This window comes from Danio rerio, chromosome 16 (genome assembly GCF_052040795.2).
Source record: "Danio rerio strain M-AB ecotype USA chromosome 16, GRCz13ab, whole genome shotgun sequence".
Lineage (NCBI taxonomy): Eukaryota > Metazoa > Chordata > Actinopteri > Cypriniformes > Danionidae > Danio > Danio rerio.
This window is the reverse complement of record NC_141036.1, coordinates 24,668,319-24,695,233: the sequence shown is the minus strand read 5'-3', so window position 1 is coordinate 24,695,233 and position 26,915 is coordinate 24,668,319. Positions and strand designations below refer to the sequence as shown.

Sequence of the window (26,915 nt, the reverse complement as noted above, 5' to 3'; positions counted from 1 at the left end):
ATCCCTTATTACTCCATGGCCGAATAATATTAGTTTTGGGGTGAACTCTTTTCGTTGCAGCTGGTGAATGAAAGAGGACACATGTAACTTGGTTCAAAATATTTATTACTTTCCGTGTGGTACAACAAATAAGTCACCAAAGCTTAAAAACCGCTCCTATTTTCTCTTTCCCTCTTCCTCTGTCTCACACACACCCCAGCGGTTTATCATAAACTTTTCATCGATCATTTTCCCGCGATTGACGGCAAGAACGAGCGCAGAAGCGTCTGATTGACAAGCAGCACCTACATGTGATATGTCAAAACGGCAAATAGGAGGAATCTGTGCCGCATTTTCTAAACGTACTAAAACGTACTCTCTGTATTTAGCTGTTGGCTTATACGGTGGCTCTAAACTGTCAAAACACCTCTGATAAAGGCTTTTTCAGACATGACATATTTGTACATGTGTACATCCCTGTAACATGTTTTATTCATGACCATTTGAGCTGGTTTCAGTCCTTAGCTCTTTCATTTCCATCTTATTTAAATATGTTTATCTTGCTTGTTAATTAAATACCATTTTGTTATTTATTCTATTATTTTATGCAACAATCAACTTGCATGTTACAGCTTTTCTCAGTCGCTTTGGTGCATTTCTCACAACACTATTTACATTTGCACAACAGGTAATACAAAATTTCTCTAAATAATAATAAAATTTCTCTAAACAATTAGTCATTTGTGCACATCCTAGTAGCAGTTTCTCATTCCTTTCATCAAATTGCAAATGCTTTTGGACATGCATCAACTGCTTCCATACAACTCTCTGCTGTTTATAACATTATCATTTGCTTATGTCATGTCAGTCAAAATTAACTAAACTTGTAAATGCTGAATAGTCATTCCATATAAAACTAATAGTCCTCATTTCATTACTTGAGTTATTACATACAAAAGTGTTGAACTAGTTGTCAAAATCTTGCAAGCTAATTTTATTTAAAAACAATGTTTAAATCTTTATTTTACTGAAAATGCCTTCAGTTTCATGAATGATTTACAGACCTGTGTATGTACAGGTATTGGTTCAGTTCCAATATGTTCTGCAATATTGTTTACAGTTGTGCCCAGCTATACCCAAAGGAAGTTTATGTTTGTTGTAAATAAAGGTGTGTTTATTCTTCTGCACAATGCTGTGAAAAAAATTCAAATTGTAAAGAGCAAATGCAGAAAAAATGTGAAACACACATATTCAGTGTCTTGTACTCTGATACTTCACTAAATGCAGTGATGTCTAACTTTACTGTAGTTTTCAATTGGCTGTGCTAATAGTATATAGCACTATCTTTAGATTTTTTTTAGGAAGTTTCACCAAAATCTGACTTTTTTTGCATTGAAAAAATGTACAGAGTAAACTGTCATGATGAAAACATGACTAAGCCATTTGACTATCTTGGTCATAAACAGTGGTGTCAGGACTTTTCATTTTGATGATACTGACACTTTAATTGACATCAATACTTGCTTTTGAGGAATAAACTATCCATTTTTAGCATGTGATGCGCTTTTGCAGGTTATCAGCTACGTAGGTTTTGCAGTTTGTACTAATTGTTTTGAGAAATGCATTAACTGTTGTGCAGAAATGCACTAGTGTTATGAGAAACGCACCAAAGCGACTGAGAAAAACTGTAATTTGCTATGAATGAAGAAAACGAAATAATTTTTTGCATGCTGATTTATGTGAAATCGTGAATATAGGTCTATAATATCCTTGGAATTTTGAAGTTATAGCTTTTTTGCTTTGTGTATAGGCTATTCAGTTCATAAGAGCAGTTCAATGTTTTATGAAGTTTGCTGTATGAAAATTTAATAATTTAAAATATTTATGATTACCAGCCTATACATATCGGCTATCGGCCTCCAAGTCTGAAGAATTATCGGTTATCGGTATCGGCCAAAAAATCCATAATAAATATCCATAATAAAAATCCATATCGGTGAATCCCTAATATATATATATCATGAGCGGGAGTGATAAATATATATATATATATATATATATATATATATATATATATATATATATATATATATATATATATATATATATATATATATATATCATGAGCGGGAGTGATAAATATATATATATATATATATATATATATATATATATATATATATATATATATATATATATATATATATATATATATATATATATATATATATATATATATATATATATATATCTTTGCCATTAGTTTTCATGGCGTTCATTAAAAAAAAAAAAAACATATAGACATATGTATCTTGGAAGGGTGGACTGTTTTAATGACTAGTGAGTATACATATGAGCTGAATGACACTTAATGACTGTTAATATAAGCGTTCACAAAAATTTCCACTATAGTTCTATAAATACCTTCTCCAAGTATCATTATTACCAAACACACAGTCCTAAATGATTTTCATGGTTAACTGACCTATATCTGCAGCTAACCATGAAACCATACAATTATCTGACCACAGTGAGTAAAGCTTTGAATGCTGCGGTTGTTCAGTTGTAACTGTAAATTATCCACTGAAAAAGAAAAAGTTGATGTTTTGTTTGCCGTTAAAATGTTAAGTGGGCTTTTCACTTAAGTGGGTCTTAAGTGTGCTTGCTGGGAAGGAACTGATATTATTGTTGAAATAAAAGACAAACAAATACATGTTCTATTGTTTTAGTTTCAACAGTATTAAATTAGGAACAGCTGTATTTTATTTAATATTGAATTATTATGTTCAGATTATCATGATTACAGGATTTCACGAAACAAAAGAAAAACTAAAAACTATGATGCATTGAACTACATTAAACATCCTGAACAACACACATGCCGTTAAAACCAAAATTAAAATATCCAAAAAATTCCTAGAACTGTTCAGCGTCATATATTTTGCCAACTTGTTATGTTTCAAATAATCTAGAGAAATAAGCAAGACAGATCATTTTCTGTTTGACCAGGCTAGTGATGTAAGACATCATCAATTTATGGTTTAGGTTTACAGAAAACGGGAAATCCCAGGTAAAACACAGAGCAGCATTATAACTGAAGAAAGAAGCTCAAACAGGTTTGGACCAAGGGCAGGATGAGTAAACCAATGACAGAATTTACATTTATGTGTGAATTTAAATAAGAGGTTTTACAACTTGAGTAGCAAGCCCACTACAAAAGTAACCAGACTCAAGAAAAATCAAACCTTGATGTTGTTATGATGTGGAGATGTGGCTGGTCAGACCAAGGCACATGAAGGGTAATGTTCTAAAATTGCTAAATTGCTAGGTTGTGGCAACTCAATGTTGGGTCAAATTAATACAAACCCAATTATGGGTTATATTTTAATAAATTAAATTACTTATTTTTAATCCAATGATTGGATTTGTACTGTATGGCCCAATGCTAAGGTAAAGTCTAGACAGGATATACGGCCAGCCAGAAGTGTGATATGCACATCAATATAGCCACATTTTTTATGACACTGTATAACAATAATTAATATTTTTATAGTACTGTGATGGTTGGGTTTAGGGTTAGGGTAGGTGTTAAAAATACAATTTATTGGATAATTTAATAGATAACAAAAATAATAGTCTGTACAACTACTGTTATACGTCACTGTGACATTTGGATTTAGGGTTGGGGTGGGGTTAGACGTTATTAAAATACAATTTATGAAATATTTAATAAATAACATTAATCATTTTCAATAACTTCCAGCTGCAACCATATCTGATGTGGCAACAACCCAATAAATTACAATAGCTCAGCATTTTCGCGTTTATGCTGCAGTTGGCTGCTTACTTTTCAGAATAAAAAGAGACCATCCTCATGACTAAATTAAATTATGGTGTTAATACTGTATGTGTCTTAATGTGGCATAATCTTAATCTCTATATTTATATTATATTTTAATAGCTAATCTGATCAACTAGAAATTTTCATGAGGGAATTCAATGTATTGAAAACTGACCTAAATAGATCAAACGTTATACACAAAAAGACAGTGTCTTGAAGAAAAAACATGCATGACTAAGGAAACTTATCCATCAACAAATAAATCATAGATTATTTGTTATTAACAACAGTCATATTCAGCTTATTCTTATACTTAGTGCAAGAGCGGGCGCAGCCATTTGAATCTTTTTGGCTAGAGACTTCCGGTCTCATTCACTTCCATTCATTTTTACACATTAAAAACTGCTCGTTTTGCTGCTTTATGTTTCAAACTGATATTTTCTTAGTATAGTATTTTATTTTGTCTGTATAATCATGCAAACACTTGTTTATAGAGCGAGTAGTTTGACCATTTTCAGTCGTTTATTATTCCTAGTCATTTTTCCCTTAACTGAATCAGAAGTTCTAAAACAATCACAAAAACGAGCACACTTCAGCATTGAAGAATAAGGTCAATACGATCTCAAATTAAACTCATTTAATGGTAATGATTAAAACAATTCCAAGGTCTGGAAGACCAAGGTTTGGAAAAACATTTTCTCAAATATATGCATGCATATGGTACAGTTGAAGTCAGAACTATTAGCCCCCCTTTGATTTTTATTTTCTTTTTTAAATATTTTCCAAATTATGTTTGACAGCGCAAAGAAATTTTCACAGTATGTCTGATAATATTTTTTCTTCTGGAAAAAAATTATTTGTTTTATTTCGGCTAGAATAAAAGCAGTTATTAATTTTTTAAAAGCCATTTTAAGGACAAAATTATTAGCCCCTTTAAACTATGTTCTTTCCTCATAGTCTACAGAACAAACCATTGTTATACAATAACTTGCCTAATTACCCTAACCTGCATAGTTACCCTAATTAACCTAATTAGGCCTTTAACTGTCACTTTAATCTGTATAGAAGTGTCTTGAAAAATATCTAGTCAAATATTATCTACTGTCATCATGACAAATATAAAAGAAATCAGTTATTAGAAATTAGTTATTAAAACTATTATGTTTAGAAATGTGTTGAAAAAATATTCTCTTGGTTAAACAGAAATTGTGGAAAAAATAAACAGGGGGGCTTATAATTCAAGGGGGTTAATAATTCTGACTTCAACTGTATGTGGTGAGTTTATCAATGTTTACCAATGCAATGTCGTCATGATCCCAGATCAGCATCAGCTGACACCTAATCAGCCACAGCTGAGAGACATCAAGAGGACCAGATTTAAGCAGAGCAAATGCAACAGACTATAAGCTACATTTCTCTCGAATGTCTCCTCGGCTAATATCTGTTCCCCTCTCTCACAGCAGAATCAAACAGCTGATCAGCACCTATACCTCCACACCCTGCACGGCTTCACTCTCTTTCCCCAGAGCACTTGCATTCTTCATGACCAGAAGACATTCACTGCACTTCGTCTGTACCACTCATCACACTGTAAATAAATCACCCCTTCTGGGAAAAGAGTGTTCAACATACATCTGTGTTGGTGTTTTCCCTCTATCCCACCACAACAGACATATTAAATATGCACAATACACACATATATAATCCCAAATACAAAAAGGTTGGGACAGTATGGAGAACACAAATGAAAAAGGAAAGTAATGATTTCCAAATTTCTCTTGACTTGCAGACAATATGAACACAAATTATTTAATGTTTTGTCTGGTCAACTTAATTAATTTGTTAATATATTCTTTTCTGTCATTGAGACCTGCAACACATTTTAAAAAGTTTGAAATGCAGCAATTTAGGTTTAGTAATCAGGTAAACTGGTTAAATTATGTGATTTTAAACAAGTGATGTCAAAGGGTGATTGTAATTATGATTTGGTACAAAAGCGGCATCCAGGAAAGCTCAGGAAAGCTCTAGTCCTTTAGGAGCAAAGATGGGCCAAAGATCTCCAGTTTGCCAACAAATATGTGACAAAATTATAGAAAAGTTTAAAAACAATGTTCCTTAAAAAAAGACAGGATGACATTTTTGAATCTTTCACTTTCAACAGTGGATAACATAATTAAAAGATCCAAGGAGTCTGGAGAAATTTTAGAGCATAAAGGACAAGGACAGAAGCCTGAGCTGAACTATCGTGATCTCTGATACCTCATGCAGCACTGCATCAAGAATCGTCATTCATCCAAGCGATATCACCACATGGGCTCAGGAATACTTTTGCAAACCTTTGTCAAGTACCATAATACATAGTTACAACCACAAATGCCAGTTAAACCTGTGTACTGTGCCAAAAAGAAGCCCTATGTTAACAGTGTCCAAAAGTGCTGTCGACGTGATCTCTGGACCAAAGAAGAAAAGGATCACCCAGACTATTACCAGTAAAAAGTTTGAAAGCCAGGGTCTGTCATGATATGGGGTGGTGTCAGTGCCTTTGGCAAAGGTAACTTGCATGATGGCCCCATTAATGCTGAAAACTACATAGAGGTTTTTGAGCACAATACGCTGCCTTTTTTTCATTCGCGTGTATCGCAGCGCAGGATGTCTATTTGCGCGTTTGCATTGACTTAACATGTAAATCACTCGCGCTTGACGCGCGTTCCGCATCTGGTGTGAACGCAGCATTAAGCCCTCATATATGGTCCGGCACCAAATAAGACACAGTCACTTACAAGACATGACTGTACATTTTTTTAAGGAAAATTGGAGGAACTGAAGAAAAAGACAAAAATTAGGCAAAATGGAGTAGCAGTAGCTTTCATCCGAAAAGATGCACCATCTGTTTCCTGGGTATCATCTAGTTGCACCATCTGGTTACTGCAGCATCCACCAAAAAGCTCAAGCGATGAAAAGCATGCGAGGATGAACTTTTGTATGTACTTAATGACGCTGTGAAAATTGTCAACTTCATGAAAGCTCGTCCATTAAATGTACGTGTTTTATTATTTTTATTTTAATCTTGTATACAGAAAATGTGTATTTTGTTCCACAAAAATGTGGAGTCTAATCGGATGCATGGATGCATGACAAGTGTCAAATATTAGAAAGGGGTGCACACAGCAAAGTTTGGGAACCACTGCTTTAAGATAAAAAGTCATGCATGCATAAGTATATATGTATCGGTAGATTGTATTTATGTATCGGCAAATGTATTATGTATATGTATATATATATAGGAATATTTTGGAATAAAAGGAAAGAATTACATATATGATATATATATATATATCAAGAGGACAAAAATTATTACTACTACTGATAGTAATTTTTATCCCCTGGACATAATTTTCAGTAATTCTTTCCTTTTATTCCATACCATGGACATCTCTTTTTTTTCCTCATTGTCAGTAACAACAGTCAATCTATTGTTTTGTTATTTAGCAAACATTTTGTATATAGGGGCTTTATAAAGAACTGGGCGGACTTACTGGAAATAAGCAAAATGTGGTTAAAGAAGAAAAAAGAAAAAAAAACAACTTTATGCTTTCCTGTAGCTTCTTACTCATCTGAACTGTAGTTGATTTACTTTGTTGATGTGTATCAGACAGATTTGCATCAAATGTGTAGAATAAAAGGATTTGTCATGGTATTAATGTCACGCTGGCACACAGGAAAAACAAGGATGGTTATCTTTTAAGGGTTTTATTCATGAATCAGTGGTGTAAGCAATCTCATCGACAGTTTGCTAGATACAGATAACATCTGATCTCAATGTCTGTTTAGTGGAACATCAGAAGGTATCGGCTATCACCGCCCTCTCTATCTATATAGACGTGGATATAACTGAGGGCGCGGGTGGTGATGGTAGTGTTGGGGACGTGGCCTTCTCTATTCTGCCGCCATAGACGTGGATACATCTGAGTGTGCGGGTGGTGAGGGTAGTGTTGCGGACGCCGCCCTCTCTATTTTGCCGCCCTAGGCGGCCGCCTGGTCGCCTCTATGGACGCACCGGCCCTGGGTGCAGGTGATTAGTATGCAGGTGATTGAACGCTGGATTGATAAAAGGTGGTTGATGAGGGTGAGAACTATGGGTGTCACAATTAATAACTATTGTCATACATAATATTACTCTTTGTAATAAATTGTATTTACTTTGTAATCTGTCTTAAAACACGTTAGACCCCTGTCTATTTGCAAAATCTGCATGAGGGACTCCAGTTACTCCTGAAAAAGCTTGTTTTTAAATTAACAGCTCAGACATTATTTAAACTGTAGTGTGGCTGCTGAGAAGACAAGAGCAGCATAGGGTTCATCTAATTGAGGGTTGTGTTTACAGAGTGTTGCATTAATGTTAACTGTGAGTGAGAAAGTCTTTTAACTAAGAACTGTCCTCACACACCCCATGGTAGACCTGACTGATGACCTACATGCCGACATGTTTTCTTTACATGTAATTGTTAGCAACAAAAAACAGTTTTGTAAGACAGCTGATTTTTTTTTAATGATGTCCACCTTGTAGCTGTTAACCAATTACACAGTATTATGTTTTGAAGAATGACATTGACTCTCAGTTTAATTCTTGGAAATGCAAACTAGATGCAAATTAGTTGCATCTTCGTGGTAATTGTGTGGTTTTAGCACAATCTCAGCTGTTTTAGCAAGCTGTAGCTGTAAATTGCTTTAAAAACACCACTCATCAAACAGACAATCATGTGACAGATCACCTCATGTATTGCTTCAGCTTTCACAGAACAGGAAAGTATGACTTTAAATGGCACTGTACTAGAGCCTTGTCTGACACAGTGACAAGCAACATTCCTGCTCTACTCACAGACGTCAGTGCACTCACTCTGAATTTATGAGGAAGTGGGGCGATCATGCTACTCACTGCACAACCATGATGCCCTTTAAAAAATATTATCATCTCTAATTTGATTGAACACTGTTGCACAACGGATAGAGCAAAATTTACAAAAGTCAACGGTCAGCAAATCAAGGGATAGACAGGTGCGACTTGGCATTAAACTCCCTTGTGTTATACATTGAATTCCTATGTTTTCATTACAGTAGCTTCATTATAAAATGTAAAAAATATATAAAATGCTTTGGTTAATATGATTAAAGTAATGTTTTCAAATTATTTTAAAATAAATTAGGAAATTAATCATGGCAACTTAGTAATTCGGTTTGATATATTTACCTTTGGCTCACGGCCTCATGGTCAAGTTTGGTTTTTGACCCTTCATAAAAAAAAAAAATTGGGCACCCATGGTTTAGAGCATGACAATTACAACTTTCCAGAAGAATATAAAAAAAACATACGCACCCTTAAATAAAGGTTAAAACTATATGCAAATTAATGCAATTAAAAAGAAAATAAAAATGCATGACAGCCCACCATATAAACACAATCAAGCCTTTAAAACAGTAATTGACCCCTTTAAGAAATAATGTTAATCATAGAATGGTATATCTAAGGCTGAGGTGAGAACTCAGTGGTGCTTAACTAATCTAGAAAATCAAATTTTTCGGTCCCATAAACAAGTGAATAATCCAATATATACAATGACTTGACTGTCCAATAATAACACTGGTGCAGTGCATTACTCAAATTCAGGAATAATTGTAGGTATTTGTAATTTATGTGTGGTATTCAGCTCTGTATTTAACCAATATGATAACTGAAAAAGTGCTGATTTGTAATCTGTTCACACGGATTTCATTAGCAGATAACTTGCTATAATTCCCATGGGTAACCCTTTTAATCTTGTTTGAAAAGATGTTTAGGTTATGATTCACCTCCACTGGCACGTAGTCAAAGCGGTGTCATTCCTTTTACTTCAATTAAATGTGGTAGCTGCTTTAAACAGTCATGCAAGTGACAGATTACCTCATGCATGACATGATTTTCACAGCACTGAAAGAGGACACCTATTCATTGTACATATCGCTGTCAACTTACAGTGTCCTGTGTTTTATTTTTATTTTTATTTTTTTTTGTCGTTGTATTTGCACTGTCTGTATTTTGCACTGTCTGGAGCCAGCACCTAAGCTTTTCACTCATCATAGTACACATGCTACTGATGATGTGACAATAAAAGTGCTTTGATTTGAGTAAATTTTAATAAATCACTTGACCACTGTCTTCAGCCCACACACCAGAAAGAAGAACGCTCTGGTTCCCAAGGAGGGGAACGGAAATGCTATAAGTGGATTTTAATCCATGAAATGGGGATTTCGTTTCAGAAAGCCAATTATCTGAAAGAGTATATAACGGGCCAATGAAATGCCAAATGAGTTGTCAGCGTAAGCTTGCGCACGTGTGCTTTATTGCCAATTAGCTCCGCATATAAGCACAGGGAAAGCAAGGAAACGCCATCCTTTTAAGCTGAAGAGACTGACACTTACAGCTAAGGAACAATTATTATGGTGATGCTATAAAGGGTTACTTTGGTAACCAGAGCGTTCCCCTTCGGATGGGGAACTTCAATGCTATAAGTGGATTTTAATCCATGAATGGGGAAATGTCTGGAAAATGCCATAATGACAGCACCTTACCTTCGCCTCCGATGAGAGGATAGCCAGGCATAGCGTGGGCACTCCAGCATCAAAGACAGGCGAGGCCTTCCAACGTGATCCCTGCCCTTCCTTATCCCACTTCAAAGAAGTTTTATGGATTTAGATATATTTTTTGGGAGTCTCAAGCATCTAGATAATTCTTGGAAAATACGACAGTACGTTGGGAAAGCATGCAGTCCCGATAGGGAGGACGCTGCAGAGGCCACCTGCTACCCAATGGGGAGATATGATGGCAAAATATATGGACTAGCCCTAAGAAGGGGGAGTACGCATATAATAAGATGGTTAGCAGAGAGGGAAGACACGGGTCCGCCCGTGAGGGGGGACTGCACCGTGGCTGAATAAGCATATGGGATCGCCTAGTGGGGATCACGCATAGCAGGCACCTATACTCGGAGGAATCTGCAGGGCTCACCTAACGGGGAACTTTACTGACAGATGAAAAAGCGCACGTATCTCCATGTTAGGGAGAATGGTGCAGCAAGCGTGTTTCAATACCTTTACCGAGTTGTTTCCTCAATCACCAAGGGTTACCTAATTGTTGTGTTCAGCATGTTATAAGATTTGTTGAAGTGCGTGCGCGTGCATGTGGTGCGTGCGCGTGAAAAATAAAGCGGAAGTTTTAGTCTGTTCATCTGGACTAATGTGTAGACTGAGTTATTGAGTGTCCATAAAAGTTCATACATAATACTTAAACCCTTGAGGAAACTGGCTCCACTCGCAGATTTGCAAATGTATTAGGTGTCGCCCAGCCCGCAGCTCTACAGATGTCTGTTAGAGAGGCGCCGCGTGCAAGCGCCCAAGAGCATGCGACGCTCCGAGTGGAGTGCACACGCACTCGCGGGGGACACGGCTCGCCCTGGCTCTGGTAAGCGAGGGAGATGGCATCCACTATCCAGTGGGCCAACCTTTGTTTTGATATGGCATTTCCCTGCTGCCGACCGCCATAACAGACGAAGAGCTGCTCAGATGATCTAAGCTCTGAGTGCGGTCCAGATAAATACGCAAAGCACGAACTGGAAAAAGTAAGAAAAGGGCTGGGTCTGCCTCCTCCAAGGGGCAGCGCTTGCAGGCTCACTATCTGGTCTTAAAACGGTGTGGTAGGAACCTTGGGCGGGGTCTCAGGAACGTGAGAGTAAGCCAGCCCAAATTACAGGCATGAGTCACTGACTGAAAAATGCCTCCAGGTCCCCGACCCTCTAAATCGTTATCAACGCGACCAGCAGAGCTGTCTTCAGGGACAGAAATCTTAAAGATACTGAGTCGAGCATCGAAGGGATCTGACGCAGCCTCGTGAGAACGAGGGCGAGATCCTAAGAGGGCATTAGAGAGGGGGGCGGGGTGGATTAATTCGCCTAGCGCCTCTGAAGCCTCCTTTCCACTGCACACGACAAACGACAAGTGACAGACCGGAAGTCATTCATTTCCAATGGAGAGCAGTCAGGGAGCTGCGTTGAGTTCCGACCATCTCCGTTTTCGGAAAATTCGGATCCGAATTGAGCTGCAGATCCGTCAAAATATTTGAACTCCTGCGACTAGAGCGTATGCGAACTGCCGATATGATGTATTCCTGTGTTGTTCAAGCAGATCTGTGCGCGCGAGATGAGAAATAGGAGTTTATTTGGTTATTTTTGGAATTATGAAAAGTCTATATTTAAAAAAAAAACTTTTCTGTTCATAAATGTAAGTAAGAAAGTAAAAAAAAAAATAATATTTTTAATGTTGTCTCTACATTCCCTCCAAAATTTTAGCAGTCTATGTGTTTCTAATATTCATTCATTCATTAAACTATGTAAACACACAGAATAAAGGCTCTAGCTTTTGCCCTCCTTTATTTCGCACACCGTTAGAATCAGCTTCTTCCCGTGGTGCACAACAACACTGAAAATACTGTGTGGCTGCCACAAGGGGGCGTATTCCAACAGTCGTGTCCAAATTTCATGCACAGTGGAAAGGCGGCGGAAGGAACCAGATGATGAGGTTATGCCTTCCCACGGTGCTGCCAGCCACCGCATCATGAGAGCGAAGATGACAGCCATGTAACCTTGAGTGTGGAGGGCGACAGCCTGCTCTCCAGCTTGTCTTGGAGTAAAGAAAGCACAAAGCTGATCTGGCAAATTTCGGGGTCTTCTCTGCGAGAGACGCACCATTCAGTGAATAGACTCCACTTCAGGGCATAGGCGCGCTCGACGAGGGGGCTCTAGCCCGAGTGATGGTATTAACCACCGCAATCGGTAGGTTATCTAAGTCTTCCTCGCATTTAAGTACCACACGTGGAGGTTCCAAAGATCGGGGCGAGGGTGCCAGATGTTGCCCTGTCCCTGAGAGAGTAGGTGCTCTCTCAAAGGGATCTGCCAGGGAGGGCCATCACGAGGAGGGAGAGCTCTGACATCCAGGTCCGGTTGGGCCAGAGGGGTGCAACCGGCAACCTGTTCCTCGTCCTCCCTGACCTTGCACAGTAACTGCATGAGCAAGTCTTACTGGGGGAAACGCATATTTGCGCATGCCCCGAGGCCAGCTGTGAGCCAGTGCATCCGTGCCGAGAGAGCCCTCGGTCAAGGAAAAGAACAACTGGCAATGAGCGATCTCGGGAGAAGCAAACAGATCGATCTGGGCTTCCCCGAATCGCGCCCATATCAGCTGAACAGACTCAGGGTTGAGTCTCCATTCTCCAGGACGTACAGCTGCCATGAGAGCACATCGCCTGCACGGTTGAGCTTGCCTGAAATGTGAATGGCGCGCAGCGTTTTCAGCCGCGGATGACTCCAGAGGAGCAGACGGTGGGAAAGCTGAGACATGCGGCGAAAGCAAATACCCCCCATGTGGTTGATATATGCCACCGCCGCCATGCTGTCCATCCTGACCAGCACGTGCTGCTGCTCCAGCACCGGAAAAAACGGTGGAGAGCGAGGATCACTGCCAACAGCTCCAGGCGATTGATATGCCAATGCAACTGGGTTCCTTTCCACAGGCCCGCAGCTGCATGCTCGCAGCACACAGCCCCACAGCCCGTGCTGAAAGCAACTGTTGAAATAACAACATGACTGGACACCTGTCCTAGAGGCACTCCAGCCTGTAGAAACAAGGGGTCGTTCCAAGGGCTGAGGGCGCGGCGACACAGCACAGTAACAGTCACTCTGTGTGTGCCCATGTGCCATGCGCGTCTGGGGACTCGATCGTGAAGCCAGTGCTGGAGTGGTCTCATTTGGAGTTAATCCGAGCAACGTGACAGTAGCTGCGGATGCCATATGCCCCAGGAGCCTCTGAAATCATTTCAGTGAGACCACTATTTTGCTGTTGAGCTCTCTTAGACAGTTCAGCATCAGCTTAGCGCGCTCTCCGGAGAGACGCACTGCCATGGTGACCGAGTCCAGCTCCAGCCCGAGAGAAGAGATCCTCTGCACGGGGGCGAGTTTGCTCTTTTCTCGGTTGACCTGAAACCCCAACAGGTGGAGGTGCCAGAGCACCTTGTCTCTGTGCATAATCAATTGCTCCTGAGAGTGGGCTAAAAATCAGCCAGTCGTCGAAATAATGGAGTAATGCGGATGCCCACGAGTCGAAGGACCGCTAAGGCACCCTCCGCGAGCTTGGAGAGGACCCGAGGAGGCAGAGAGAGCCTGAAGGAAAGGACTTTGTATTGCTAAGCTCGACTTTCAAACGCAAACCGCAGAAACCGACGTTGAAGGTAGAAGGGAGACATGGAAATACGCGTCCTTCAGGTCTATTGCTGCAAATCAATCCAGAGGACGAACGCACTGGAGGATGCGCTTCTGCATGAGCATTCTGAATGGCAGCTTGTGCAGACAGCGATTCAAAAAGTGCAGATCTAGGACTTGCTGTGACCCACCACTCTTTTTGGGCATGATGAAGTGCGGGCTGTAAAACCCGCTCTCCATCTCGGCTGGAGGGAGCGGCTCGATTGCATCCTTTGCCAGGAGGACAGCAACCTCCTCTCGCAAGACAGGGGTGGACAGGGGGCTGACCCTGGTGAATACACAGCTGTGAACTTGGGGGGCCGTTTCGCGAACTGAATCGCATAGCCGAGTCTGAGTCTAATGGTCCATTGCTACAATCGCTGACATACCAGCAGTGGTGCAGTGCTGAGTGGGTGTGCTGATCTGGGAAGCGCGAGGGTCCCGCAGAAGAGCTGGAGGCCAGAGATTTGCTCTCACTCCGCACTCAAACTCCGGAGGGGAGGCTCGAGGGAAGGGAGAAAGGAGAAAGGAGACCGTCCTCCCAGCGCTCGTGAGCCACTGGCGAGACGCACCAAACCTGCGAGCTAGAAGCATAGCACCCCAGACTGGCAGATTTCGGGCTGTCACATCCGGGGAAGTGGAAAAATGACCTCTCATTGATGTTTTCATGGCAGTACAAAGTGCCGTTGGAAATGGGGCCCGCCCCTCCAGCGGGGAAAGAGCAAGTTCCCTCTTCTCCAGATGACCTGTCCCAGAGATGCTTCGCGGTCCGTTTACCGGACTTAGCGGCGCTCTGGGCAGGGGGGGCTGCCTGCTTTCGAGGTGCTCGACGTGCTCGCTTCGCAGGAGGCGTGTGCGGGGGCGGGGCAGCTTTCGTAGGAGGGCGCCTTCAGCGACAAGCAGCAGATATGGATGGTTCGAGCGGGCCTACGGTGCCTGCGATAGGTGACATTACCCATCGCATCAGACTGCTCTCTCACCGCCTTGAATTCCTGGGTGAATTCACAGACGGTGTCGCCGAACAGGCAAGCTTGGGATATGGGGGAGTCAAGAAAGCGGACTTATGGTTTATACTCGACGTGTCCGCTTGTTCGCTTGAGTGCATGTGGCGAATGTGTCATCATCGCGGAGTTTGCGGAGGTTCGCTTTGTGTGCGTAGGGCATGATTTCGGCTGGCGTTGCGTTTTTTGAGACTCAAGCAAACAGTGCGCGCGGCGCCTCAACTGATTTGAGTTGAATATGAACCACTTTGAAGAGATTTTATCTGAAACAGTACGACTTTAACTTTACGTAACAGTAAAGTAGCAACTTTATACGCACTGCTCTGGAGGACCGGACCCAAAGAACGCCAGGCAAGGGAGAAACCCAGCTAAACCGTCTGCCGATGCGTGTACACATTCTGGACCGGGAGCATGCTTTTGTTCGCTCGAAATAGCTAGTTCACAGCAGGAGGAACCCTCATCGACTCTCTCAGAAGGCTGTAATAGTCTGAAGCGAAAAGGATGGCGTTTCCTTGCTTTCCCTGTGCCTATATGCGGAGCTAATTGTCAATAAGGCACACGTGAGCAAGCTTACGCTGCAAGCTTTTGCATTTCATTGGCCCGTTATATACTCTTTCAGACAATTGGCTTTCTGAAACGAAATCCCTATTTTGTGGAATAAAATCCACTTATAGCATTAAAGTTTCCCATCCGAAGGGGAAAAAAAAGCTTCTGTTCATGCTTTCTTTCCAACAGAAATGGATGAGTACAAGCTACACATTTTTAAATCCCCTTTTTGACCTAAGTCATGAATGAGATTACTTTGTTTTTTCATCTGTTTGATTTGATATGTTTGGTATGATGGATGTAAAGGCTGGTTTAAAAGGAATTTCCTGGAAAATGTAATTGTTTCTGGTAAATGTCGTCTAGTGGCACACAACATTAAACCACAAGACATCAGGACTTAAAAGAGGAGGTTGGGGTTTCATTTAACCTGATTCATTCAGTGCAACAACATATTTTAGGTTTTCTACTGTTAAGTTAGTATTTTTAGTTGGTATTTTTAAACAAAACTTTTATATTTAAGGCTTCAAGCGTAGCACTGAAACAGAATTGCAGTTGTTTGAAAAGTCCAAAGGTCATCATTCTGCCCACTGTACTCTTACAATCTGACATGATGCCAAGGCTCACTCAATCGGCCAGAGAGTGACGCAGCCATGATTTTAGGTGTGAAACTGAGCAGTAGAATGCTAACAGAGATATTCCAAGAGAAATGTTTATTGAAATGAAAATTTTCCTACCATGCTCCGATCATGACTTCTTCTCCATACAAAAATAATAGTAATCCATAGTTCAGAAAATATATTTGTTTTTCTTCTCATTTTGGGCTTGTAGATTTGCAGCTCCCTGTAGTGTTGTCAAGCAAGATAGTTGCATGAGTTTAGCACTTAACTAACTCTGGGAGCAGTGCACCAGCCCGGCCCTAGAGAGAGATAAAATCAATAAAAGGTATTAGATTACAGTGAGAGACGTTTTTAATACTATATATAAATAAAGCACAGTGTTTTTACAGAGATATAGAGTGAGTGTAGGAAAGTGTCAGCTGAAAATGTACAAACTGGTGCAAGTGTTGATAAAAGTGTCAGAGAGATGAAAGAATGTGTCTTTTACAGATGGTTTGTCAGTGAGAGACACACTAAGAACTGCATAATATTTTGAGGTTTTCATGTAGTGTGGTTGTCGGCAGAGGAGTGTGGTGGTGAGCAGGGGCAGATTTAGTGATTTTGGAGCCCTAAGCAATTCCAGCCATGGGGCCCAAAAGTTCTAAAAAGGGCCTTAAATTTTTTTATTTTAATTTTACATTTTTTTTATTTCTCCTTTTCTACATTTCATTGAAATTTAAAATAATAATAATAATAACATGTAAAGCACATAGTAAAACTTTTGAAATTATTTGTTTTCTTAAAATGAATTTACAGCTAAACATAATAAATGAACTATTTCATTTTCAAAACTATATCTTTACTGATTTGTCCGCTGGACTGGTCCATGATTGAAGGTGGTAGACACATTTGCGCAGATGTAATATTTACATTCAAATAAAAGAATTTTAGACCCTCGCCAAACAAAATATGATAGGAAACAATGTTATATATAATTTATATGTATCATTTATATTCTAGGTATTTATTTGGGGGCCCTCAGATTTCCTGAGGCCCTAAGCAGCCGCTTACCTTGCTTGTTGGTTTAATCCACCCCTGGTGGTGAGGTGGATCAGATCAAGTAATTCTGAGTTAATTTGGCCATTACTTATTGTTAGGGACAGAATCTGCTGACATTTTTTGCTATTTCTGCAAAGAATTTTGTAAAATTCTGTGGATTTATGCTAAATGATTTTGGGAGTATCGTAACTAAAAACTTAATAAATTTTAATAAAATTTATAATAAAAACTTAAAACCTTTTTAAGTTTTATTTAATATTTACAATGCAAATCCATCTAGATCCACTTATTAGGTAAACAAAGCAAGTCTCTCATATAATATATCTGAAGGACATAAAATATTACTTTACCAACTGTATTGTAAATAAATCAAAGGAACACTTTCATTACAGTCAATAATATTACTGAAATTAATTTTAAAACTGAATAATTATAAATTTACAAACATTTACACAAGAAAGTACATAGACTCGATGGGCCAAAAATCTGCAGAAATCTGTGGGTTTCTGCACGCGCAGATTCCGTGTGGGCCTACTTATTGCTCATCTTCAGGCATATTAATAGAATAAGGCTAAGAATTCAGTTCAAGTTTACTAAGTATCCTTGATAGCACCCTATCCTTTCATTCTCACATCAATAACATCACCCGTTCTGCTTACTTCCACCTACGCAACATTAACCGTCTCCGTCCTTCTCTTACCCCTCATGCCACTGCTGTTCTTGTTCATAGCCTTGTCACATCTCGTTTAGATTACTGCAGCTCTCTTCTCTTTGGTCTCACTCATAAATCTCTCCGTAAGCTTCAGTTGGTCCAGAACTCAGCTGCCTGTATCATCACCAGAACCCCTTCTTCTCATCACATCACCCCTGTCCTGCAGCAGCTTCATTGGTTACCTGTTCATTTTCGAATTGACTTTAAAATCTTGATGTTAACATTCAAAGCCATCCACAATCTCACCCCTCCATATTTGTCTGCCCTCATCCACATTTCTGTTCCTTCTCGCACCCTGCGATCTTCTCCCTCCCTCCACTTGTCTGTTCCCTCTTCTCGTCTTTCACCTATGGTCAACAGAGCATTTAGCCGCTCTGCTCCGTGGCTTTGAAACTCATTACCACCTGCCATCAGAAACATTGACTTCCTCACACTATTCAAATCAAAACTCAAAACCCACTTATTTAAGATGGCTTTTAATACTTAATTAATTTTATTTGCACTATTGCTGTGTATATTTTTTATTTCTCTTGTTGTTTTATTGCTCTTGTAGATTGTACGGTGTCCTTGAGTTGCTAGAAAGGCGCCTTTAAATAAAATGTATTCTTATTATTATTATTATTAAGTACAGCTTAGCTCTTAACATCATGGCATCTTCGTTAATGTGACATGCATATTAATAAAGTTCAATGATCAATTTGATAAACTTCTTACCATTTGGTGTTTCAAATGTTTTAAAATGAAAACATTTCTTTCTGACTTTTTAACATTTTATTAGTTGCATCATAAATAAATAAAACTTAAATAAACTTAAATAAATATATCTTTGAAGCTTTATGTACATTGTTCATTTATTTATTTAATAACTTTCAGATGAAAAATATTGAACTCAAAACACGTGAAAGATGTTCAGAAACAACAGATATAGCAATTTTCATTCCTTCATATCATATTGAAATTTTTGACACAAACAGCCTCTAAGACTCAGATGATAGTTATCCAACGTAATTTGAGATTTATATCACTGTAAAAAAAAAAAGCAGGCATCTATGCAATGCCACTTTTTTCTTTTTTTCTTTCTTTTTTGTTGTTGTTGTTGTCCAAACCTGCTCCATGGAAAATTTGTCCCTGAAGAATTTTCATTCAATCATAACACAACCAAACCAGCTCATCTGGATGTCTGGTACTGGGTCTTTCAGACACTTCCAGGAAAATGTGTCTGCTTGGGTGGAGCTCAGGACTGGGAAAGTATGCACGTACAGTACTCTAAGGGGTATTTTCCAATGAACAAAAATAGAAAGTGATCATCTGACCAAAGCAAGTGTGTGGTGGAAGTTTACATTAATCTTTTATAGTGACAAATTGATCGTTAGTTACCCAACCATTTCAGAATGTGTAATGTTGACATCCTTAGTCTTAGGTCACTGGTTGATAAATATGTAACTTGAACAGTTAAGGTTAGCTCAGCTCAGGGCAGGTACAGCTAAGATGTGTGTTGAGGACACAAAGCTGCCACTGAAACCTAAAAAGACACGTGAGGCACTTAGTCTTGTTGACCTGAGGGATGTGTTCAATTGTTAGTCCACAAGAGCACATAAGTATGCCGTGTGTGACAAGGGTGCTTCAGTGAAGAGCAAGCCCTTGACAATAACAGCCTTATTCAGGATGTGTAAACTTAGTGCGAGCCAAAAGGCCATTACAACAGCCCACTCAGCATTTCACATGGACTGGGAAATCCCCTTTCATCTTTCTAACTGAGCTCATCTTGTATTATCCAACAGGAATGTGGGACTGAAATCAAATTCATTTATACAGCTATATAAACTACTTTACTATAAACTATTTATACAGCAATTAAAAAAAAAACAACAGCCATTGGTAAAAGTCACAGACTGAATAAATCTCATAAGCTTTATTAACTGATTTGTTTCTAAACTTCCTCTTAGAAACCCTACAGAAGTTGGAGTGGTGTGTAGACGTGTCTCAGATAACTGCAAAACTATTCAACACAGTCAATCTTTATAACCATTTAAATAAGAAAAATATAATAGTCAGAGTTTACCTTCTGCCTTGTGGAAAAAAAAATGTCTGTGGAATTAGCTTTATAGGCATCTTGTCAACAACCACAGTCTTTGTGCATTGTCTTTTCTTATCTTTCAAGTTTGTCGAAACCCATACAAAACAGCGATAGGGTGTGTAAAAGTTAAAGTTAACTTTAAACAAGATTTTTGAGGAAGAAAATATTTAGCATTAGCTGCTACTTTTGTCTGGTAAGCCCTAATGCCAGTCAGACAAATATTTAACAGGGTCGTCCACTACAATATCATATTTTAAACTTCAGTTGATGTGTAATGTAGCTGTGTGAACATAAACAAAATCTCTGAATGTAATGTGCTCAAAGTTCAATGTAAAGAGAGACATTGACTTTAACAGCGTTAGCTTAGCAAAGTCTACAGTGAACAAAGTTTGGGGACTACAAAAATACATTCGGGTTAACGAAGTCATAAATCCTTTAGGTTATGCGTATACACCCTGCGCAGTAAAGGAGTGTGGCCAGAGGTGCTGTAACGTTATAGCAGAGAAAGCTAAAATGCCAGCCAAACGCTGCTTTTTTCATAAAGCTTCTTCTGTTTCTATATTTCGGATTCCAAAGGAAAAAAAACAAAGAGAGAAGTTTTTGCAATTACTAAAGTGTTATTTCGGTCCAGACAATTATAAAAGAGATATAGCTCTAGCAGTTGACAAAGAACAGCTTCCAAAATCTCTCCCAATTCAGTGCTGGATTCAGCTAAAAACTTCAAGAAAATATGTTTATCTGTTGTCTTAGACTTGACACATGGCAGAGAATTAGGTTTACAGTCTTACCTCTCAGACTCATCATCCCTCCTTTTTACTCCATACAAAAATCTATCAGGAGACATGCTTAGTAAGATCACCATCATAATATTTAAATTTAAGTTTTGTCGACTTGCAAAACTCACTGTGTGCCGTCACTTCCACATAAAAGGCTGTTATGCTGGCTTCACAACGCATGAGCGGCGCAGAAACAAAAAATAATTTTTTCTGCATGTACATTAACAACCGGGACTCACACCGGGTCCAGAAGAAGTGGTGTGTGATGCATGAGGGTATGGTTTTCTGCGCACATGGAGAGATGCGTCAGTTTGCTTTTTGTCGCAGAAAAAAGTGGGGGAGGCCGGTTGAGGAGGGGGATCGGTAAAATGAGATGCTGGATCAGATTTCAGAGGTGCCAGGTCTGGCGTGTTGCGGCACAAATTGAGCCCTACTTAAACTTATAAACCAAAATATACAGTTGAAGTCAGTATTATTAGCAGCCCCCCTGACTTATTAGCCCCCATTTTTTTCCCTAATTTCTTTTTAGCAGATAGAAGATTTTTTCAACACATTTCTGAACATAATAGTTTTAATAACTCATTCTAATAACTGATTTATTTTATCTTTGTCATGATGACAGAAAATAATATTTTACTAGATATTTTTTAAGACACTTCTATACAGCTTAAAGTGACATTTAAAGGTTTCACTAGGTTAATTAGGTTAACTAGGCAGGTTAGGTTATTTAGGCAAGTTATTGTATAATTCTTTAGACTATCGAAAAAAAATATATATAGCTTAAAGAGGTTAATCATTTTGACCTTAAGATGGTTTTTAAAAGGTTAAAAACTGCTTTTATTCTAGCCGAGGCTAACAATTCTGACTTTGACTGTATATCAAAGACACTTGTCAGGTTTTGTTTTATTTTAATTTATTTTATTTTAGTTCAGCTGTGTCCTCTTCATTTTCTGTCTGATTTAGGCTCAAACTGATAAAGCAACACTGACTGACATTATTTACACAACAGGGGCAAAGCGTGTGCTAGTTGAGGCATGACGTTTTCTGGTGACATGAAGCCGATCGATGAACAACAGCACAATATGAAGGCATGTTATATGACCAATCAGAGCCTCTTGAGGGCGGGCCTTCAGAGGAACTAAGAAACCTGACAAAATGTCTTTTTCATGTTAGCTGAGTAGCAGTGTATAACTAAAATAAGGTATATGTAAAAATTACATGATTTTTACAAATGAAGCTTGAACACACATTACTTTGACCCATAAACACAGCCAAGTCTTACAAATACACTTTGGACCAACACTTTAAAATACCAATGTAAAATGACACTTCGTTAGCTTGGATTTATAAGGTTCTATCTGCGTTCTGAATGACTTTGAGATATTGAGCTTCAAAGTTTTTTCTTTCCATAGCAAACAGTATGTGTGTAACATTTGTTTTTAAATAAAAAGTCTTAAATTATAAACAACTTCTAAAAAACATCCTATAATGTAAATAACTTGTCATTTATTAAGAATATGTCAATAACTCAATTTTGACTAAATTATCAGATAGAACCTTATAATTCTAAGGTGACATCTTGACAGCCTTACTATTAAATAGAATTTACTTAATTTTTGTTAAAGCTACAAATGTTATTGTTTCTTGTGCTGGACTGTATGCAAACTAGAAAACTTTAAATCCAGTGATTCAACTTTGCCATTAATCTAAAAGCTCCTGGCCAACAATTACCCATACTTGAGATATAAAGAGTAAAGATCCTCTTATGTGGTTATTGCTGATGTTAATACTGTAATATCGATGCTGAAATGATATATTGTGCAGCCCTTGCCCATAGCCTTGGATTTTTTATTTTATTTAATTTTTTGCTTATTTACAAATTTAAAAGTGATTGATTTTAAAAATTGAATAGTGCAGTTGCATTGCACTCTAGCACAGATGTCAGCTTAAGCTCTAGACCATTGTTTATTCTTTTTCATAAATTAAAAAAAATCCCCAAGTCCAACTAAGTCATGTGAAGTTTTACATGTTTCCTGTATCTTATCCTTATATGGATTCCTTTCTTCTTAATATGGACTTTCTTTAAAATTGTTTTAGCAGTCAAGGATGTGTTGAGGAGGGAAGTTATCATAGTTTCAGACAGTTAAGACCCATTAAAGAAATGCTGAGCAGAGAATCAAAGCAATATTATTTCCTTAGTTGACAATTATGAGATAACATCCTCTTAAAGAAAACCATTACATTTTAAATGGCCTGTTAGTATTTGTATTAGAATTATAAACACAGATAATAAGCCTAGTTAAGTAAACATACATCATAAACGTCAAATGTGTTTTCCATTAGCGCATTTAGCTGTTCATTTCTTGATCTTTGCCTTTGTAAATGACCGTTCTTATTATGAAATATTTCTTATCACACAATTTATTTCTTATATTCATTATATATATCAGATGTTTACATTCACCATCATCATTATCATTAACTTTATTTTTCAGACTCAAATTCCACACAAAAAAAACAAACACAAGTTACAATAATACAATATGGATAACACAGTAAATCTAAGAATTTACAGCGACATTAAAATATCAATCTGTGAAACGCCCAACAGACAGAATAAACATCATATATGCCCTTTTATACCCGTCAAAAGTTTGGGGTCAGTAGGATTTTTAAATGTTTTCAAATATGCTCATCCTGCTCTACAAAGCTGCATTTTTGATTAAAAATACAGCACAAATTGTAAAGTGATATTGCACTATAAAAGAACTGTTCAAAAGTAGTTTATAAATTAATTTAATAATTTAATCCAGTGATTTTAAAAGATGACTTTTTAGCTTCATTATTCCAGTCTTCAGTCACTTGATCCTTCAGAAATCCCTCTATTATTATTATTATTATTATTTTTATTATTATTATTATTATTATTATTATTATTATTATTACTGTTGTTATTATTATTATTATTATTATTACTATTATTTATTTATTTATATTTAATGATAATAATATTAAAAGTATATAATTTATATAATTTATTTAAATATTAAAAAAATAATGACAGGACTAAAAATTTCATTTGAAACTACATAAAATAAGTAATAAATCAATATAATTATATAAGTAATAATCAATATAAGTAATATAATCAATAATAAGTAGGTATTTAACAGTTTAACTTTTTTTTTTTTACATTTAATAAATGCCGCCTTGATGAACAGAATAATTGTCTTTGTAAAAAAAAAAACAAGGGGAAAAAAACGATTGCAAACGTTTGACTGGTAGTGTACATATAAATATCATTAGCTCACCAGTGATTTCACATATTGGAGAAAAATCTAACTGAACTAGAGCCAGGTTCATAAGTGTACACTGAACAGCCTCCAGTTGTGTTAGCCCCAGCAGATTCTAATAGTATCTGGCTGCAGACTTGCACATAGAAGCTGATACATGCGGTCTCAGACACCAACACTGTTGTACATATTGACTGAAATGTATTGTATGTCTTGAACTGTACGTGTATATTGTATCATTTTTTTTAATATAGTTAAATTTGTTACAACTTCCTGCCCAGGGACTATGTAAATTAGCTTTTTAGCTTAAACTCTGGCACAACGTGTCATGTTGTACACTGTCCCTGAATGAATGAATGAATGAATGAATGAATAAATGAATGAATAAATGAATAAATGAATGAATGAATACTTAATAAAGCTAGTGTGTGGCGAAGCTAGCTGTACAGTTTAAAAGCACCCATGCAATCTCATGTTTATCAGTTAAGATTACTTTTTTACTTGGTTAGGGAATTTTTCAATGCAGGGACTGAACTCCTCTAACACTGTTTCTGATTTCAAATTAGACCTGCCAGAACAAATACTGCACTTCATTTAGATGCTATGTTGTCACTTTCTTCTCACATCTTCAGGAAATCGTTACATTTATTTTGTCAGCAATGGGATTTAGATTGTGTCTATTTCATGATGAGTAGTTTACCAGTGGAATGTGGTCTAGCATCTTAAGTTACAAATGTTTTCTGTTTGTACACTGAATGTGTCATCTATATTAATTTGTTCCCCTTGAAATGATCCCCAGTGGTTGTAAACTTATAGCGCTCATGCAAACATGCCGATTAAAGAGTACCAATCTGCCCAATATAACACAACATGTGTTACAGAAGTTACAAAAACCATCTTCATTTACTGATCACAACCGCAGACTTTTTTATTTATTTATTTTCTTGTTTAATTCAAATAAACAATTGAATAATTGATAAATGTTTCGATTATTTTTGTACAATACAGTTTGTAAAGTAATATTTTCTCTGTTATTTAATGGATGGATTTTATGAGAGATGTATTGTAGCTTTGTTTACCAAATAGGGGATTCTAATTAGATTTGCATCATAAACCTTAAAGAAAATATAAGGAATTCTTATAATCTTATTATAGGTTTTTAGCTCATATACTCTCAGAAAAATTTCACTTAATTTTCTCTGATTGTTTCAAAATTCTGCCCTGTGAAATAGGGAAAAAAGTCCACACATTCTGTCTGAATCTGTGTATATGTTTGTTTAAATCACTGTTGACCTCAAATTTACAGTAAGAATATAAGCCTATTTGTGTTGTTACGTTTATACGCTGTACATACACACAGTATATGACTGGAAACAGTTGAAATAGTAAGCTAAAGTCAAACATTTTGACTTTAGATATAAGGACAAAAACAAATCTATTGATAGATTTTATAAAGCAGAGCCCTTCCACTTAAATTGCAACAAAAAAACAAACAAACAAAGAAACAAATGAACTGAATTCACATGTCTGATTGGTGTCTGAAACAGAATGAATCCCAGATCCATCCAGAAACCTACATTTGTCTTACTGCTGTCGTGGATAATGTTTTGATTGTTTCTGTGCCAGCCCCAACTTCACCACATGTCTGCCACAGAGGCTGCTGAGGTTAGTTTTCTTTCTGTGTCTATGTTTCCCAAACATTCCAACATGTGGCCTGCACTTAGCAGCATACCGGAAATATACGGTTTTAACAGACATTTTAATCTCTTCCTTTTCCTATTTGTTCCACATTTTAAATGTCTTCTATTTGACCCCCTTTATAAGATATTAGATATGTCTAAGGTGTCTCCAGAATGTGTCTGTAAAGTTTCAGCTCTAAAATCCTTATCAGGCAATTTATTATACAATGCAGAATATGTCCATTTCAGACTCAGAGGACAGCGTAGCTGTTTTTGTAGCATGTGCCTTTAATGCAAATAAGCTGGTTCCCCCCTCCCACTATTTCCATGAACTTGTTGGCTTTTACTGCCTCGCTTCATAAAAAGCAGTCAGTGACAAAGACAGACACACATGAAGCCAATTCATTGGAGTTCATTTTATGGTTTATGGATTGAGTTTATGGGCTCTATTTTGACTATCCATGTGCAAAGTGCAAAGCGCAGGGCGCAAAAGCAATAAGGACATGTCGGAATCCACTATTTAGTGACAGAAAAATCTGCTTTGCGCTGTGGCGCATGGTCTAAAAGGGTTGGGCTCATTTTCTTAATGAGTTATATGTGTGTTTTGAGAACAAACCAATCAGAGTCTCATCTCCCATTCTCTCTAAGAGTCAGGTGCGTCGCACTTCCATGACGGACTTCGTAAGTGGAAAAGCTGAGCATTTTACTAGCAAGAAAACAGTTAAACAGAACATCTACAGCGTGAGAATGAGAGATAAGCCTCCTCATTATTTACTTATACTTTCACTCTCGAGGATAGGGAAACTTCTTGTACACACAAGACATCCATTAGCCCAGGGATGCTCAACCCTGTTCCTGGAGATCTATCTTCCTACAGAGTTTAGCCTCAACCATGGTCAAACACACATGAACCAATTAATTAGGAAATGAACAGCACTTGATAATTACATACAGGTGTGTTTGATATAGGTTGCAGCTAAAATCTGCAGGAAGGTAGATCTCCAGGAACAGGGTTAAGCACCTCTGCATTAGCC

At 37.8% G+C, this 26,915-nt stretch overlaps 2 long non-coding RNA genes across 3 annotated transcripts in view; both read right to left on the bottom strand.

The window, feature by feature from the left end:
• LOC101883647 (uncharacterized) overlaps nucleotides 1–26,915 on the bottom strand; it is a 713,507-nt gene that overhangs the window by 406,494 nt on the left and 280,098 nt on the right. The window lies entirely within an intron of this gene.
• LOC108179599 (uncharacterized) overlaps nucleotides 7,202–26,915 on the bottom strand; it is a gene marked incomplete at its 5' end in the record, with an annotated part of 86,400 nt that continues 66,686 nt past the window's right edge. Inside the window, 3 exon segments of the long non-coding RNA NR_170114.1 lie at nucleotides 7,202–10,986; nucleotides 11,143–12,333; nucleotides 15,144–16,605. This is a non-coding gene — a long non-coding RNA (uncharacterized LOC108179599).